An 18,226-nucleotide genomic window follows, 5' to 3' on the forward strand; every position below is an offset into this window, starting at 1 on the left:
CCCTTTGCAAAGTTGGACTGCCTACCCATTGCCAGCGTGGCAACAACAACATCATGACCAGTCCCTGGGAAGGAGTAGACTCAGCAGCACTGACCCCCTCCAGTTGCTGCACCAGGAAATAGTAACAAACCCATTAGCCTTAGCTTCTGGCTTACTAACCTTAGTTGCAGGAACTTCATCATCATCAGAATCAATCTCAGATTCAGAGCTGCTAGCTGGTTTTGCCTTCTTCAAGTTTCTAGCAGATCCATTTTTTGGGCAACAACCTCCTCTTCTTCAGATTCAGTTGAAATATCCTCTAAGCTGCTTGTCTCTTTCTTCTTTTTAGGCACAACTTCAAAAACAGGTTTGCCTTTCTTGCTACCCTTTTGCACCTGAATTGCAGCCTCTACTTCTCGTTTCTACTTTTTGGCAGTAACCTGTTTCTCAAGTGCGGCCTTTGCTTCTCTCTTACTCTTCTTTTCAGATATTGCTGGAGAAACTTCCATGGGAGTTGCAGCAACATTTGCAAAAGAACCCTTCAGACTTTTCTCCTTCCTTGCCCGTGCAGGAATTCTTCCAAGCTCACCCCCCGACATGCCATTTCCAGCAATAACATTTGGGGCCTCGAAAACAAAATCCTATTTTCCATACGCAAGTCCATACTAGGAGCCAACAAATTTTCCATTGATGAATGCATGCAAGACATGTCCACTGGAGGTCACCCTCAGTGTCACTTCATTGTTGAAGATTGGATTGCTCTTTTCAATCCACACAGGAGTCATGTATCGCAAGTAGTCACTAGCATCTCTGGTGACTATGATTTGGTCAATGAGACGAGATGCGGTGAAAGAATCAAGGCCAGCCCAGCCTTTAAGAACCTCAGCTAGACGTTCAGGTCTCCACACCCACCTCAATTGCTAAGGCTGATCCGCAGCCATATTAGGCTGCTTGACCTTGACTGAAGTCGGAGTGCTTACCTTTGCTTTGTGGTATATTTCTGCGGAGCAATAGGGCAAAATGCAAACAGACCATTCAGGTACCAAGTATTGGTTTCCATGGAAAGTGATGTGTTAAGCACCTAGCCAATACTACCCAAAAGACCGGCCTGTTAGGAGTGGAAGACATAGGTACTTAACCCAGGACCATAACATCACACCCCACCTTCGCGAGCCGACGACCACAGTGGAGTAACGACACTGGCCCAACCCGGTGGCCTACTCTAGCGACAGCCTACTCCTAGTGCCCCTTTGCAGTTCTCCAGGTCACCCCCTCCGCTAAATCGCCCCTTCCAAACCTACCAGTAATTTTAATCCAGCCTTTGCACTCATGGGACTCGAACTCGCAACGTGGGAGCCCGCTCTGATACCAAGTTGTTACGGTCCCGGGTCATGGATCGAGTAACACGGCGTGGGATTTGTGAATCTAGCACTCAAAATTTACTCACTTCACGTCAAGGGTCTGTGTATGAGTATTTCTCCTTAACCAGTGCTTGGCCAGGAGGAAAGATCCTCTTTTGAGGGTCCTACCGAGTTGTTGTGCTAGGTAAAAGACCCCACAACAATGCTGACCTTGCTAGAGCAAGGTGCTCTCTTTTCTTGGTCACGGCAAAGAGGGTTTGGCCCTCTTTGTTGCTGCTCTAGCTAAGAATGCAATCCTTCTTTCTTAAATAACTTGAAACATGAGTTTGGGATAGATTAATACCTCTTCTTTGATGCTATGATCAGCTCCCACGTTGCACCAGGATTTGCTCAAGATTTGAGGATAAAAATCCTCACTTTGCTGATTGGTAAGGGAGGAATTGGGCCTCTCTTGCTGCTGCTGCCAAGAGGGAGGATAGACCTCCTCTTTGGGCTTGGAAAAGGGGCAGGAAGCTTCTTTTCTTAGTAGGGATGATGGTGGATGAATTTGGGTGAAGATGGATGGCAATGGAGGGTGAAGGAAAGCTTGGATTTTTGGAGTAAACCCTAAACTCGAGATCAAGAGGTGATCTCAACCTATATAGACTAGGTTATTCTAAAATCTCAAAGCTTGCCTATTTCATTCATACCTATCCCTTAAATAGGGAGTTTTAGGGTTAGGGTTACAATAATTCCCCATAATGCCCTTACATATAAAGTAATTAGAAATAACTCCTACTTAAAATAGTATAAGAAATAAATCCTACTTAAAAAAATATAAGAAATAAATCCTAATCAAAGAAATATAAGAATTAAATCCTATTGAGTTAGTTGTTGTTGTCTTCTTCGTTGTGTGACTCGGCGTGCTATTGAGTCCACAACATCTGCCTCCCCATGGAGAAAGAGCTTGTCCTCAAGCTCAAAAGTTGGGTAGACTTGTTTGAAGATGTCCACACGTTCCCATGTTACAGCGTTGGGGTCAGTGTCCGTCCACTGAACGAGAATCTCCCAATGATCATTGGTCAGTCATGCACGTAACACCGTAGCTGGGTTAAGAATAACCTCGCCATGATCAACCGGTGGTAGGAATGGAGTGGATGTAGGTTGTGCTCCAGAATGCGGCTTCAAAAGAGAGACATGAAACACATCGTGAATTCTGGCTATGTCCGGTAATTTGAGTTGATAGGCGACTGGTCCCACGCGTCGAAGAATGGGAAATGGCCCAAAAAATCTGGGTGAGAGCTTATGACGTGGAGGTCCCACTAGAGACTGTTGACGGTAGGGCTGGAGTCGTAGCCACACATACTTTCCAACCTCAAAAGAGACCTCACAGTGGCCTCTATCGTATACATCCTTCATCCGAGCTAGGGCACGTCGTAGCCGTTCTGTGATATTCTGTAGCAGTAGATCCCTGTCTATGAGTGCCTGATCAATCGTGTCCACACGGGTGGACCCTGGGTTGTACGAGAGGAGGCAAGGTGGATCCCGACCATATATAACCTGAAAAGGAGTGGACTGCAATGCAGAGTAGAACGAAGTGTTGTAACAGTATTCGGCCCATGGAAGCCATTGAACCCATTGCCGCGGACGATCCCCCACCAAGCACCGTAGATACATCTCGATGGTGCGGTTCACCACCTCAGTCTGCCCGTCTGTCTATGGATGATAGGTGGAGGAGAACTTCAATTTCGTCCCACTCAAGCGAAACAGTTCCCGCCAAAAGGTGCTCGTGAAAATTGCATCTCTGTCACTCACAACGGATTCTGGAATGCCATGTAAGCGGACTATCTGCTCCAGGAAAGTCTGAGCAACCCGTGTTGCTGTATATGGATGACCCATCGGTATAAAATGCCCTTACTTGGAGAATCGATCAACCACTACGAAAAGTACGGATTTGCCGGCTGACAGGGGTAGGCCTTCCACAAAATCCATTGAAATGTCAGCCCAAACCTGCGTAGGAAGGGCCAGAGGCTGGAGAAGACCGGCTGGACTCAAGTGCTCGGCTTTGTTGCACTGGCATACCTGACAGTCGCCCACATAAGTCGCAATAGAGGGTTTCATGGCTTGCCAGTAAAAATCAGCTCGAATTCTGTGCAAGGTCTTCTGGATCCCCTCGTGTGTACTGTCGTGGTAGGCCGAGAGAATAGCTGGAATCAACTCGGACTCAGGTGGAAGGAAAATCCGATGCTTGAAATAAATAAGTGAATCCTGGATGGACCACTTCACATTCATTGTCCCTTCTGAGATCTGCTGATGCAGTTCCTACAATGCACAGTTAGTAGCATGTGCTTCTCGCACCAACTCCATAATGAGAAATCTCAGCTGGCTGATAGAATAGACCGATTGCTGATCTTCAAAACACCATGACAAGGCATCTGCCACCTTATTTAATCTCCCCGCACGATATTCCACCAAGAAGTCAAACCCCAACAACTTACTGATCCAGTGCTGTTGTGGCGACGTCGTCAAACGCTATTCTAGTAAGAATTTAAGGCTGTAGTGATCTGTGTGTATGAGAAAAGCCCAGCCCCAGAGATAAAGCCTCCAATGTTGGACCACTTTGGCCAACCCAATCAATTCGTGCTCATAGGCTGCCAGTTTGTGATGACGGACTGCCAACTATCTGCTAAAATAAGCAATAGGATGGCCCAACTGCTATAAAACGGCCCCCATGCCCACGCCCGAGTGTCACACTCTACCATGAACAATTCGTCAAAGTTGGGAAGTTGTAATACTGGCGCAGATGCGAGGGCAGCTTTGAGTGCCACAAATGACGTGGTGGCCCCCTCATTCCAAATAAAGGATTTTTTCTTGAGTAAACTCGTCAATGGTGTTGCCACTGGCCCATAGTTTTGAATAAATTTTGCGGTAGTAGCCCGCAAGACCCAGAAAACCCCATAATGCAGAACACGACTGTGGTTGCGGCCACTCGTGAATAGCTCGGATCTTCTCGGGATCCACCGTAACCCCCACATGTGAGATAATGTGTCCCAGATATCCCACATGTGAAGCCGCAAAAGAACACTTGGAGTGTTTCAAATAGAGCTGATGTGCTCTTAACAAGTCAATAACAATCCTCAAGTGTGCCAAGTGCTCCTCAACCGACTTGCTATATATCAAAATATCATCAAAAAATACAAGAACAAATTTTCGAAGATAGGGGCTAAATACCTCGTTCATCAAAGCTTGAAAAGTGGAGGGTGCATTGGATAACCTGAACGGCATGACAACGAACTCAAAGTGGCCATGGTGCGTGCGGAACGCCGTCTTCTCGATATCAGAGGGGTGCATCCGGACCTGATGGTATCCTGAACGGAGGTCGAGTTTAGTGAATAACCACGACCCATGTAACCCATCCAGAAGCTCATCCACTACCGGAATCGGGAAGTTGTCTTTTGCTGGCTGCACGTAAAACTCCCAATAATCCATGCAGAACCTCCATGTCCCATCATGTTTCTTCACAAGTAAGACGGGTGAAGAGAACAGGGAGTGGCTGGGACGAATAAGACCATGTTTCAACATCTCATGGTACTGACGCTCTATCTTGTCCTTCTGAAGGTGTGGGTAACGGTATGGTCACACGACCACTACCTCAGAACCTGGTTTCAGACAAATCCTGTGGTCACAGTGCCTCATGGGAGGCAACCCCAAAGGCTCCTGGAAGAGGTCATAGAACTCCTCAACCAGACCATCACTAGTACTGTCAGGCTGATCCTGTGTCTGCAAAGTGTGTATGCGGTGGGCCCTATCCACCTGACAGCCCTGTAAGAGCACCCGACTTTCGGCCAAATCAAAGCTCATGGTTAAAGCCGAAAAGTCCCACAAAATGGGCCCCAATGTTTGTAACCATTTAATGCCTAAAACCATATCAAATCCCACTAGGGGAATAACAAAAACACTCCGCATTAAATGAAGTAAATCCAATGGAAAAAGTTACCGCCTTACTAATCCCATAGTTAGGGACCTTCTCGCCATTGGCCACTGAGACGGTGGCTATCGGATGAGTGTGTATCTGGAGCTGGAGATGTTGTACTGCTGTCAAAATCAGAAAATTGTGTGTACTCCCCGAGTCGACTAGTCCCACCAGTTCTCGGTCGATGACATGAGCTCAGACTTGCATTGTAGTAGGCGATTTCTGCCCAGTAATAGCAAGCAAGGATATCTCTGGCGGTTCCTCCTCGATAATATCCTCTGGTTCCTCTGGATCCTCTGAATCCTCCATCTCGAGCCAAAATAATCGTTTACATTAGTGTCTGACCCGATACTTCTCATCGCTGTTATAACAGAGATTTTTGGGCCGCCTTTCTGCCATCTCCGTACTCGTCAATTTTTTTATAATGCTCGGTAGGGAATTACCAGGGCGGGGATCGGCTACCCGAGTCATAGTCGGAGTGTGTCTGGATGGTGCTGTTGTAGATGCTCCCTGAGATGAATTATAGCGGCGCCCTTACCACGTGGAGGAAGTGTTCCTCTCACTCGACCAACCCGGCTTATGTTGCTGCAACTGTTGTCGTTGTTCCATTGCTCGGGCCATATTATGGCATGAGCTAGATCCGTGGGCATAAGGAGTTCTACCTCTAGCCGTAAATACTCATTGAGACCTGCTGTGAATAAGGAGACCTGCTGGTCAACCAATACCCTCTCTCCAGCACGAGCCAACTTTTCCTAGAAGAGTTTTTGATAGTGTTCCACCGAACCCGTTTGTCTCAATAGGACTAACTCTCCCAAGGGGTTGCTGTTGGCAGGAGGCCCAAATCTAACTGTGCATAGATTTTTAAATTCACCCCAAGTCATTCCCGGTCTCTCTTTCTCTACTTGAGTCACCCATAACATGGCTTCATCTGTCATATGGAAAGAGGCTAGTTGCACCTTATCCCATTCAATAGTCCCTTGGTTAAAAAAAAAATTTCACATCTATGCAACCAAATTACGGAATCCATAGAACCATTGAAAGAGGGAAACCCAGGACCATAACATGATGGCGGCATCAGTTGTGGTGTTCACATTGCACAAGAAAGCTGCACAAGAACCTTCTTCAGTGGACACAATGGCAGCAACTCCATTGCCACTGTCAGTGGTTACATTATCACCGTGAGTGAGAACTCTCTCCCTAGACGTGAGGACTGCATGAAGTTGCTTCAAGTGACCCCATTTAAGCTGATTCAAGTGACCGTATTCATCAAGGGTTGCATCATAGTCATAGTATGTGGAGATATATGGACCTCCTGTTGTTCGCCCAAAGTTTGTGCCACCATGGTACATGTAATAGTTTTGGAAGACTCCACCAGTCTGGAAGAACCTTGCCACAGCGAAGGCTACGTCTGTCGCCCTCATGTGTGGGTCATTCTCTCTCCCAAGCCTTGAACCAGCCAGTCCAGTTCTCAGTCCACATCTTCGGAGTGTTGGGATTAGTCGGAGTGAAGTTGTCACAATACCATCCATTTCAAATGTTGATCATTGGAACAGGAGCATCTGCTTGCTGGCACATAATCCATGGGATGCCTATATCAAATGAATCAGCCATGGATGCACACCACTGAAGATACTTCATCCCAGCTTCTCTATAGTATTTCTGAACCTTTACGTAGTCGTTCTCAATCTGAGCGAGAATGATGGGACCTCCTTGTGAAGCAAACAGCTATTGTTGCTTTGTCATGTCCACTATCAAAGTGGTGAAGTTTTGCATTTTGTTCTTGAACATCTCATTGTCTGTTCTAAGCACCATACCAGCACCATACCAGGCATTTGATGCAGCCAAGAATTAAGCCCAACATTGTCAAGTAGATCTAGAACAAACTCACTACTGCTGGTCCCATCAATAGAAAAACAATTCATCCACAGAATTATCTCAACCATGCTCTGGATACCCAACAAAAGTTTAACACCTACAGGCACTGGTTGAATAATTTTGACTAATAGTGGATGAGCATCATACAATTCATCCAAAAAAATGAACACAACTGTTTTAAAGGGACTATTACTGATGGAACAAGGACCAGAAACAGTCACACTGATGTAGAGTTCATCCACAACTAAATAATTGCTTCCAGCAAAATGGATATTCCTCCACAAACAAAATGTCAGCACCTTGTTGTCAAATTGACTACCCAAAAGAATTCTATCTCCCTTCAGCAAAGAATATGATACAGGCCTTCCATCCCTGCGTGCAGCAAAAATTGAAAGAGGTGCAAGGCTGCTGGTCTCAGCCGTATAGAAATAAAACAACCTCCAAAAACAATTTCGTGGCTGAACAACATACACGGGATCCAGAAAATTAAACCCCACAACATCAATTGGACAACTCACATTCGCACAAATACGGTGTTCCTCCACAGAAAAACAAAGCCGCTCAAAAAAAAATTCAACACAAAATTGAGGTTGCTGATACTTACCCCCCCCCCCTCCAATTGGGAACTTGTGTTCTCTCTGGTCTGCCGAGAAGTGGATTGCGAGTGGGAGGTGGTGGCCGGGAGTCAAATCCCACCGGACTTGGTTCCGACGGTGCCGACGGAACCGCCTCTGTGTCCGGTGGCGAAGGGCAGCCCTTTGGGGCTTCGCCGCTTGGGGATTTTCCGAGACAGAGGGCTCAGAATACCCTTCCAATGTCCCAAATTTAGAGTTCCCGTTGTCTAATTTTGGAAGAGTGGAATCCGATTTCTGAATTGTAGGCTCCCTCTCGTCTAATTTCCCTGATTCGGAAATCAATTTGGTCTGGCCAGTCGTTGGAGTTCCCTGCTCAGCCCGATTGAAATTTCTTGGTTGGTGGCCTTTCTGCCCGTCCAAGACAACTTCTCGATCAATTGTCTCTCGTTGCTTCATTGCAAAATAATACTTCACGTAGGCTGCACACCATTTCTGTATTCTTTTTGCTCCAATGCTTATTGCAGCCATTTCTCTGATTTGTCTGCACATCGCCATCCATTCGTCTTCTTGGCTCATCGTGTTCCCTCTCTGATACCAAATGTTATGCCTAGGATCTAACACAGGGAGGAAGAAGATGAAGGTGAAGAATCGTTGGGAGGTTTTGAGCCTTCGAAGGGAGCTCAACCCTACACCTCAGAGAGGGAGAATCTGACCTTGGACCGCGAAAGGGAGAATCCGACCTTGCTAACAACTAATTGGATTAATGCTTGCTCTCTTACTCAGCCCGACCTCCCTATAAAAGGATTAGGGAATGCATACACACAGAGGCCTAAACCGAAGGCCACTAGTTTTAAGGAAATTACATAAAAACCCTTCTAATACATAAACTGAAAAATACATTAATTAAACCCTGCTATGGGGTCCATAACAAAACCCTAGAGCTCGTCAAGGAGAACTCTGAACCCTGTTTAACCTAATTCAAGACTTGCCTTTTCTCATTCTCCTTCCCCTCTAGGTAGGGTTGATGCCAACATAGTTTAGGGTTTAAATTTATAATTCTGCCCTTGCGGTATTTTAACTTAAATAATGCATTAAAACTAATTTAAAATAGTATGGAAATAAAGCAATTAACTCAGTGCGCCTCCTTTGGATGACTCGGTTAGTTATTGAGTCCTCAACAGACCAGTGGGAGATTCTTGTCCAATGGACGGCCACCAAACCAGAAGCAACTACATGGGAACAGTTTGACAACTTCAAGTAGGTCTACCAGCTTATGAGCTTGAGGACAAGTTCTTTCTCCAAGAAGGGGGGGGGGGGGGGGGGGGGCGAGAGAGTTGCCACTGAGTCACTGAGTTAATTGCTTTTATTTTCATATTGTTTTTAATATCTTTTTGATTAATTTTTTAAGTTAGAATGTCGCAGGGGTAGAAGTATAAATTTTAAACCATAAACTTTGTTTATGTCAACCCTACTTAGAGGGGAAAGAGAATGAGAAAAAGACAAGTCTGATTTTAGGTTAAACAGGGTAGAGAGTTCTCCTTGACGAGTTCTAGGGTTTGGAGTTCTCCTTGATGAGCTCTAGGTTCAGGTTCCCTCTTGAATATGATTTTTTCTCTTTCCCTTTTTTATTTCCCTTTTTCTATAATCCCTTACCGAGAGCAACAAGAGGTTTCTAGCCCTCCCTTTCCATGAGCAAAAAGAGGTTTACTAATCTTTTTTTTCGAGTTCAAGAAGAGGTTCCTCTACCTCTTAACCGAGAGCAACAACACCTTTCAGTGCTGAATTCGTCCTTCAAAATTCTGGATTCACCAATCCCACACCAAGTTACTCGATCCATGGCAAGGGACCACAACTCTCTGGTATCAGAGTCACTACTTACGTTGTGACTTCGAATCCCAGAGGGGGTGACCTAGAGGTATCTCTAGAGTGGGTCGTCGCTAGAGTGGGCTGCCATGGATGTTGGCTCTTAGCAGAGGAGCTTGTTTGAACGCCGGCTCATAAGAACTTGAGGGCAAGCTCTTTCTCCAAGGGGTATGTGATGTTATGGTCCTGGGTTAAGTGCTTTCCACTTCCTACTAGGCCGGTCTTTTGGGTTATTTTGGCTAGGTGCTTAACAATCTTCCTGAACTAATAGAGCACCACAGAGGTACTCCCCTACACTGAATTATATTTTTTTGACTGATTAAGGTGAACCAGAGAATCGTTCAAGTTGATGAATCAACCAAGTGGGAGTTGTCCATGAAGGATGAGATGGATTCATTGTTATCCAATCAGACATGGTAGTTGAACGAAGAAGGCCTTGTAGAAAAAATGGGTGTACCGAATAAAAGATGGACATGATGGTAGCAAGTGGTACAAGGCAAGACTGGTGGTAAAGGGCTTTCAACAAAAAAGAATGTAGTGACTACACTAAGATTTTCTTTGTAGTAGTGAAATTGACTAATATTAGAATAGTGCTTAGACTAGTGGCAAATGAAGACTTGAACTTAAAGCATTTGGATGAAAAGACAACATTTCTTCATGTTGATTTGGAGGAAGAAATTTACATGATACATCCACAGGGTTTCAAAGCACAAGGAAACGGGAAAATAGTGTGCAAACTTAAAAAAACCTGGTATGGTCTTATACAATTTCCAAGACAATGGTATAAAAATTTTGACATCTTTATGAGTAGTAGTGGTTTCTTGAGGTGCCAGATGGATCATTGTTGTTATGTGAAGAAGCTTGATGACTCCTACATCATCCTACTGCTATATGTTGATGACATGTTGATAGCAGGTGCTTGAAAATAGGAAATAGATAAGTTGAAAAGGGAGTTGTCCAAGATGTTTGAAATTAAGGATTTGGGTGCTATAAAATAAATCCTTGGGATGAGGATTACTAGGGACATTGATGTCTTGAAACTGTCACAAGAAGAATATGTGAAGAAGATGCTTAGAAGATTCAACATGAATGATGTAAAACCAATGAGTGCTACTTTGGCTAGTCACTTTAGGCTATCTAAGGATCAGTCACCTCCAACAGAACAGGAACGTGCCAACATGGCCAATGTGCCTTAAGATTTTGCTATTGGCAGTTATACCATGGTGTGCACTAGACCAGACATAGCTCATGTAGTAGGAGTTGAGAGCAGATAAATGAGTAATCTGGGTAAACAACATGGGAAAAATGTGTTGTATTGTAACAGTCAGAGTGCTATTCATTTAGCAAAGAATCTTGTTTATCTTGCCAGAACAAAGCACAGACAAGTGCATTATCACTTCATCAAATCGGCTTTGGAGTATGGAGTCTTAGCACTTGAGAAGATTCAAGGAAGTTAGAATTCATCTGTTATGTTGACAAAGACTGTTACGATTGAGAAACTAAAGTTGTGTGCAACTTCAATTGGGCTTCTCTCTGAGGATTGAGAAGTTTTTGCCGATGCAGAGGAGATATTGATGATGGATTAGTCTTCAAGTGGGAGATTGTTAAGTTGTGGAACCTATTCAATGTCCTACACTGAGTCGATTCATGGATGACCTAGTTTTCTCTTTATATTGAGGGGGAGGGGGGTGTTAAGTTCCCTTGCCATGGATTGAGTCACCCGACGATCTCCTCTTGATTCCATATTGTAATCCATTCTTAGGTGAAGCTTGGGATATTTTGAATGACCTATGATTGAGAGAGATCAAGCTTTTCGAAGGAAGCTTACAACTTGGACCTCATTGGAGAGAGAATCTGATCTCTGGCTAAACTATTGATCAATTGCTTAATTCCATTCAAGAACCTGTCATCCATATAAGAGAGGATTAGGGTTGACGCACACAAGCAAAGGCCAATCAATGGGCCACAAAATATAAGGAAATTACATCTAACCCGGCTATTTGCTTAAACCTGAAATTTACATAATTTAGCCCCTATGTCTACTAGTAAATCTAGATGCTATGGAGTCCATAACATCACCCCCCCCCCCCCCCCCCCCCCCTCTTGGAGAAAGAGTTTGTCCTCAACCTCAGGGTTAGGGTAGAGTGTTCAAAATTCTTCTAACGGTTCCCAAGAGGCTTCCACTGGATCCGTCTCAACCCAATGGACTAAAATTTCCCAAGCGCCCTAGACTCAACGAGCTTGGAAGACATGAGAATGAGTGGGCAAATGTTAGGATCCTCATGATCCGTGGATCTTGTCACCCTCCTCACTTCTCTTCCTTCCATTACCTTGCTTGACGTTGACATAGAATGATGGAATGATGTAGATTGAATTTCGAAAAAGAGAATTTCGCAAAGGGATTGGGGAAAAATGGAAGAGAGCTTGGAGGAGCTCTCGACCTATTTACCTAATTTACTCTAGCTAAAGTATACTCAATTGCTATCTGCTCATTAACCTAGCCGTCCCTTTAAATAGGGTTGAGGATGCCCAAACACTTTAGACCCCTGGTTCAAATCAATAAATGCTAAACCAACCCAAACCAAAGACAAACCCAAACCAGAAATAATTACATGGAAATTGAAAATCACATTAATTAATTCCTATGCCTGTTGGTAACTCGTGATGCTATAGAGTCCATAACATCACCCCCCTCCTGGAGAAAGAGTTTGTCCTCAACCTCGAAGGATGGATATAGAAGTCGAAATGCCGATAACATCTCCCATGTGGTGTCACTTGGGTCGGCATCTACCCACTGGACGAGAATTTCCCAATCACCCTGAATGTGGCATGCGTTTAAAACCTGAACTGGAATAGAAAGGATTCTGCCCTCATGTAGTGGTGGCAACGGAGTGTGCAGTAGGGGCGAGTCACCCTGGAATGGCTTCAATTGGGAGACGTAAAATAAATTATGGATCTTTGCTTCCGATGGTAGCTGCAAGTGGTATGCCACGGACCCAATTTTGTCCAACACCTGAAATGGACCATAATATTTTGGAGACAGCTTATGGCGCTTAGATGCAGTCAGGGACAGCTGTCAGTAGTGTTGTAGCTTTAACCACACATAGTCGTCGGGGAAATAAGATACCTCCCGGTGCTTCTTCTCATAATAGAGCTTCATAAAGTGTTGGGCCTCCTGTAGATGAGTACGTACCTCAGTGATCATAGCATCTCTTTTAGCTAACGCCTGGTCCAAAGTGATAACTTTGGATGCCCCATGTTCATATGGTAACAGATGAGGTGGATCTCTGCCATAAATGACCCTGAAAGGAGTAGTTCTCAGTGCTATGTGGTAAGATGTGCTATAGCAAAATTCTACCCATGAAAACCATTTCACCCATCATCTAGGTGTGTCCCCCACAAAACAATGAAGATACATTTCAATAGTGTGATTGACGACCTCTGTTTGTCTGTCCGTTTGTGGATGATATGCAGACGAAAATGTCAATTGGGTGCCGTGTAATTTGAATAATTCCTTCCAAAAGATACTGGAAAACATGGCATCCCTGTCACTGATAATGGATGTGGGAATTCAGTGTAATCGGACAATGTTGTCCACAAATAATTGAGCGACCTGAGCAGCAGTATATGGATGCACCTGTTGTGGACTCAATAGCACACCGAGTCACACAACGAAGAAGACAACAACAACTCACTCAATAGGATTTAATTCTTATAATTCTTTGAGTAGGATTTATTTCTTATATTGTTTTAAGTAGGATTTATTTCTTATATTATTTTAAGTAGGAGTTATTTCTAATTACTTTATATGTAAGGGCATTATGGGGAATTATTGTAACCCTAACCCTAAAACTCCCTATTTAAGGGATAGGTATGAATGAAATAGGTAAGCTTTGAGATTTTAGAATAACCTAGTCTAAATAGGTTGAGATCACCTCTTGATCTCGAGTTTAGTGTTTACTCCAAAAATCCAACCTATCCTTCACCCTCCATTGCCATCCATCTTCACCCAAATTCATCTACCATCATCCCTAATAAGAAAAGGAGCTTCCTGCCCCTTTTCCCAGCCCAAAGAGGAGGTCTATCCTCCCTCTTGGCAGCAGCAGCAAGAGAGGCCCAATTCCTCCCTTACCAAGAAGCAAAGTGAGGATTTTTATCCTCAAATCTTGAGCAAATCCTCGTGCAACGTGGGAGCTGATCATAGCATCAAAGAAGAGGTATTAATCTATCCCAAACTCATGTTTCAAGTTATTTAAGAAAGAAGGATTGCATTCTTAGCTAGAGCAGCAACAAAGAGGGCCAAACCCTCTTTGTCGTGACCAAGACAAGAGAGCACCTTGCTCTAGCAAGGTCAGCATTGCTGTGGGGTCTTCTACCTAGCACAAAAACTCGGTAGGACCCTCAAAAGAGGATCTTTCCTCCTGGCCAAGCACTGGTTAACGAGAAATACTCATACACATACCCTTGATGTGAAGTGAGTAAATTCTGAGTGCTGGATTCACAAATCCCACGCCGTGTCCTCGATCCATGACCCGGGACCGTAACAACTTGGTATCAGAGCAGGGTAACATGGGGGATCATATCAGCAATGAAGAAATCCAAATCAGGATACAAAAGATAGAAGATAGCCTTGAAACAGCACAACCAGTGTTGGGAAAGGTTTGTGGTTTGGAAGAAGAGATGAGCCGAATCATTAGCATGCTACAGGAGTTGAGGACAGAGAGACATCAGAGTCCAAAGGTGTGAGAGGTTGCTCAACCATATCACAGAAGAGGGGAGCAGTGGCCTGGGCACACTGTTGTCCAGGCACCTCAGCTTGGAGGCACAATCCCAAGGTACACCAAGTAAGAGTTTCCCTCTTTCAATGGTTCTGTGGATCCCATAATTTGGTTGCATAGATGTGAAAAAAAAAATTTGAACCAAGGGACTACTGAATGGGATAAGGTGCAATTAGCCTCTTTCCATATGACAGATGAAGCCATGTTATGGGTGACTCGAGTAGAGAAAGAGAGACCAGGAATGACTTGGGGCAAATTTAAAAATCTATGCACAGTTAGATTTGGGCCTCCCGCCAACAGCAACCCCTTGGGAGAGTTAGTCCTATTGAGACAAACGGGTTCGGTGGAACACTATCAAAAACTCTTCCAGGAAAATTTAGCTCGTGCTGGAGAGAGGGTATTGGTTGACCAGCAATGGAGTATTTACGGCTAGAGGTAGAACTCCTTATGCCCACGGATCTAGCTCATGCCATGAATATGGCCCGAGCAATGGAACAACGACAACAGTTGCAGCAATGTAAGTCGGGTTGGTCGAGTGAGAGGAACACTTCCTCCACGTGGCAAGGGCGCCACTATAATTCATCTCAGGGAGCATCTACAGCAGCACCACCCAGACACACTCCGACTACGACTCGGGTAGCCGATCCCCACCCAGGTAATTCCCTACTGAGCTTTATAAAAAAATTGACGAGTGCGGAGATGGCAGAAAGGCGGTCCAAAAATCTCTGTTATAACTGCGATGAGCAGTATCAGGTCAGACACCAATGTAAACGATTATTTTGGCTCGAGATGGAGGATTCAGAGGATCCAGAGGAACCAGAGAATATTATCAAGGAGGAACCACCAGAGATATCCTTGCATGCTATTACTGGGCAGAAATCGCCTACTACAATGCTAGTCCGAGCTCATGTCATCGACCGAGAACTGGTGGGACTAGTTGACTCGGGGAGTACACACAATTTTCTGAGTTTGACAACTGCACAGCATCTCCAGCTCCAGATACACACTCATCTGACAGCCACCGTCTCAGTGGCCAATGGCGAGAAGGTTCCTAGCTATGGGATTAGTAAGGCGGTAACTTTTTCCATTGGATTTACTTCATTTAATGAGGAATTTTTTTTTATTCCCCTAGCGGGATTTGATATGGTTTTAGGCATTAAATGGTTACAAACATTGGGGCCCATTCTGTGGGACTTTTCGGCTTTAACCATGAGCTTTGATTTGGCCGGAAGTCGGGTGCTCTTACAAGGCTGTCAGGTGGATAGGGCCACCGCATACACACTTTGCAGACTCAGGATCAGCCTGACAGTACTAGTGATGGTCTAGTTGAGGAGTTCTATGACCTCTTCCAGGAGCCTTCGGGGTTGCCTCCCATTAGGCACTATGACCACAAGATCTGTCTAAAACTAGGTTCTGAGGTAGTGGTCATGCGACCATACCTTTACCCACACCTTCAGAAGGACGAGATAGAGCGTCAGTGCCATGAGATGTTGAAACAGGGTCTTATTCATCCCAGCCGCTCCCCGTTCTCTTCACCCATCTTACTTGTGAAGAAACATGATGGGACATGGAGGTTCTGCGTGGATTATCGGGAGTTGAACGTGCAGACAGTAAAAGACAAGTTCCCGATTCTGGTAGTGGATGAGCTTCTGGATGAGTTACATGGGTCGTGGTTATTCACTAAACTCGACCTCCGTTCGGGATACCATCAGGTCCGGATGCACCCCTCTGATATCAAGAAGACGGCGTTCTGCACGTACCATGGCCACTTTGAGTTCGTCGTCATGCCATTCGGGTTATCCAATGCACCCTCCACTTTTCAAGCTTTGATGAATGAGGTATTTAGCCCCTATCTTCGAAAATTTGTTCTTGTATTTTTCGATGATATTTTGATATATATCAAGTCGGTTGAGGAGCACTTGGCACACTTGAAGATTGTTTTCGACTTGTTAAGAGCACATCAGCTCTATTTGAAACACTCCAAGTGTTCTTTTGCGGCTTCACATGTGGGATATCTGGAACACATTATCTCACATGAGGGGGTTATGGTGGATCCCGAGATGATTCGAGCTATTCACGAGTGGCCGCAACCATAGTCGTGTTCTGTATTGTGGGGTTTTCTGGGTCTTGCGGGCTACTACCGCAAATTTATTTAGAACTATGGGCCAGTGGCAGCACCATTGACGAGTTTACTCAAGAAAAATTCCTTTATTTGGAAAGAGGGGGCCACCACGTCATTTGTGGCACTCAAAGTTGCCCTCACATCCACGCCAGTATTACAACTTCCCAACTTCGACGAATTGTTCATGGTAGAGTGCGACGCTTCGGGCATGGGCATGGGGGCCGTTTTACAGCAGCTGGGCCATCCTTTTGCTTATTTTAGCAGATAGTTGGCAGTCCGCCATCACAAACTGGCAGCCTATGAGCGCGAATTGATTGGGTTGGCCAAAGCGGTCCAAAATTGGAGGCCTTATCTCTGGGGCCGGGCTTTTCTCATACGCACGGATCACTACAGCCTTAAATTCTTACTAGAATAGCGTTTGACGAAGTCGCCACAGCAACAATGGATCAGTAAGTTGTTGGGGTTTGACTTCTCAGTGGAGAATCTTGCGGGGAGATAAAATAAGGTGGCAGATGCCTTGTCACGGTGTTTTGAAGATCAGCAGTCGGTCTATTCTATCAGCCAGCCGAGATTTCTCATTATGGACTTGGTGCGAGAAGCACATGCTACAAACCCTGCACTGCAGGAACTGCATTAGCAGATCTCAGAAGGGACAATGAATGTGAAGTGGTCCATCTAGGATTCACTTATTTATTACAAGCATCGGATTTTCCTTCCACCTGAGTCCGAGTTGATTCCAGCTATTCTCTCGGCCTACCACGACAGTACACACGAGGGGATCCAAAAGACCTTGCACAGAATTTGAGCTGATTTTTACTGGCAAGCCATGAAACCCTCTATTGCGACTTATGTGGGCGACTGTCAGGTATGCCAGCGCAACAAAGCCGAGCACTTGAGTCCAGCCGGTCTTCTCCAGACTCTGGCCCTTCCTACGCAGATTTGGGCCGACATTTCAATGGATTTTGTGGAAGGCTTACCCCTGTCAGCCGGCAAATCCATACTTTTCGTAGTGGTTGATCGATTCTCCAAGTACGGGCATTTTATACCGATGGCTCATCCGTATACAGCAACACGGGTTGCTCAGACTTTCCTGAAGCAGATAGTCCGCTTACATTGCATTCCAGAATCCATTGTGAGTGACAGAGATGCAGTTTTCACGAGCACCTTTTGGCGGGAACTGTTTCGCTTGAGTGGGACAAAATTGAAGTTCTCCTCCGCCTATCATCCACAGACAGACGAGAAGACTGAGGTGGTGAACCGCACCATCGAGATGTATCTACGGTGCTTGGTGGGGGATCATCCGCGGCAATGGGTTCAATGGCTTCCGTGGGTTGAATACTGTTACAACACTGCGTTCCACTCTGCATTGCAATCCACTCCTTTTCGGGTTATATATGGCCAGGTTCCACCTCGCCTCCTCTCGTACAACCCAGGGTCCACCCGTGTGGACACGATTGATCAGGCACTCATAGACAGGGATCTACTGGTACAGAATATCACAAAATGGCTACGACGTGCCCAAGATCAGATGAAGGACGTATACGAGAGAGGCCACCGTGAGGTCTCTTTTGAGGTTGGAAAGTATGTGTGGCTACGGCTCCAACCCTACCGTCAGTAGTCTCTAGCGGGACCTCCACGTCATAAGCTCTTACCCAGATTTTTTGGGTCGTTTCCAATTCTTTGACACGTATGACCAGTCGCCTATCAACTCAAATTACCGG

General features: G+C 45.2%; 1 pseudogene; it reads right to left on the reverse strand.

The window, feature by feature from the left end:
* Positions 1-644: 644 nt before the first annotated feature.
* Positions 645-7,104, reverse strand: LOC137955309 (beta-galactosidase 15-like; annotated as a pseudogene).
* Between the last annotated feature and the right edge of the window lie 11,122 nt (positions 7,105-18,226).

This window comes from Aristolochia californica, unplaced genomic scaffold (assembly GCF_029961685.1).
Source record: "Aristolochia californica isolate CCGP_79_NKW_82.1479 unplaced genomic scaffold, dmAriCali1.0.hap1 SCAF_2, whole genome shotgun sequence".
Taxonomy (NCBI): Eukaryota; Viridiplantae; Streptophyta; class Magnoliopsida; order Piperales; family Aristolochiaceae; genus Aristolochia; species Aristolochia californica.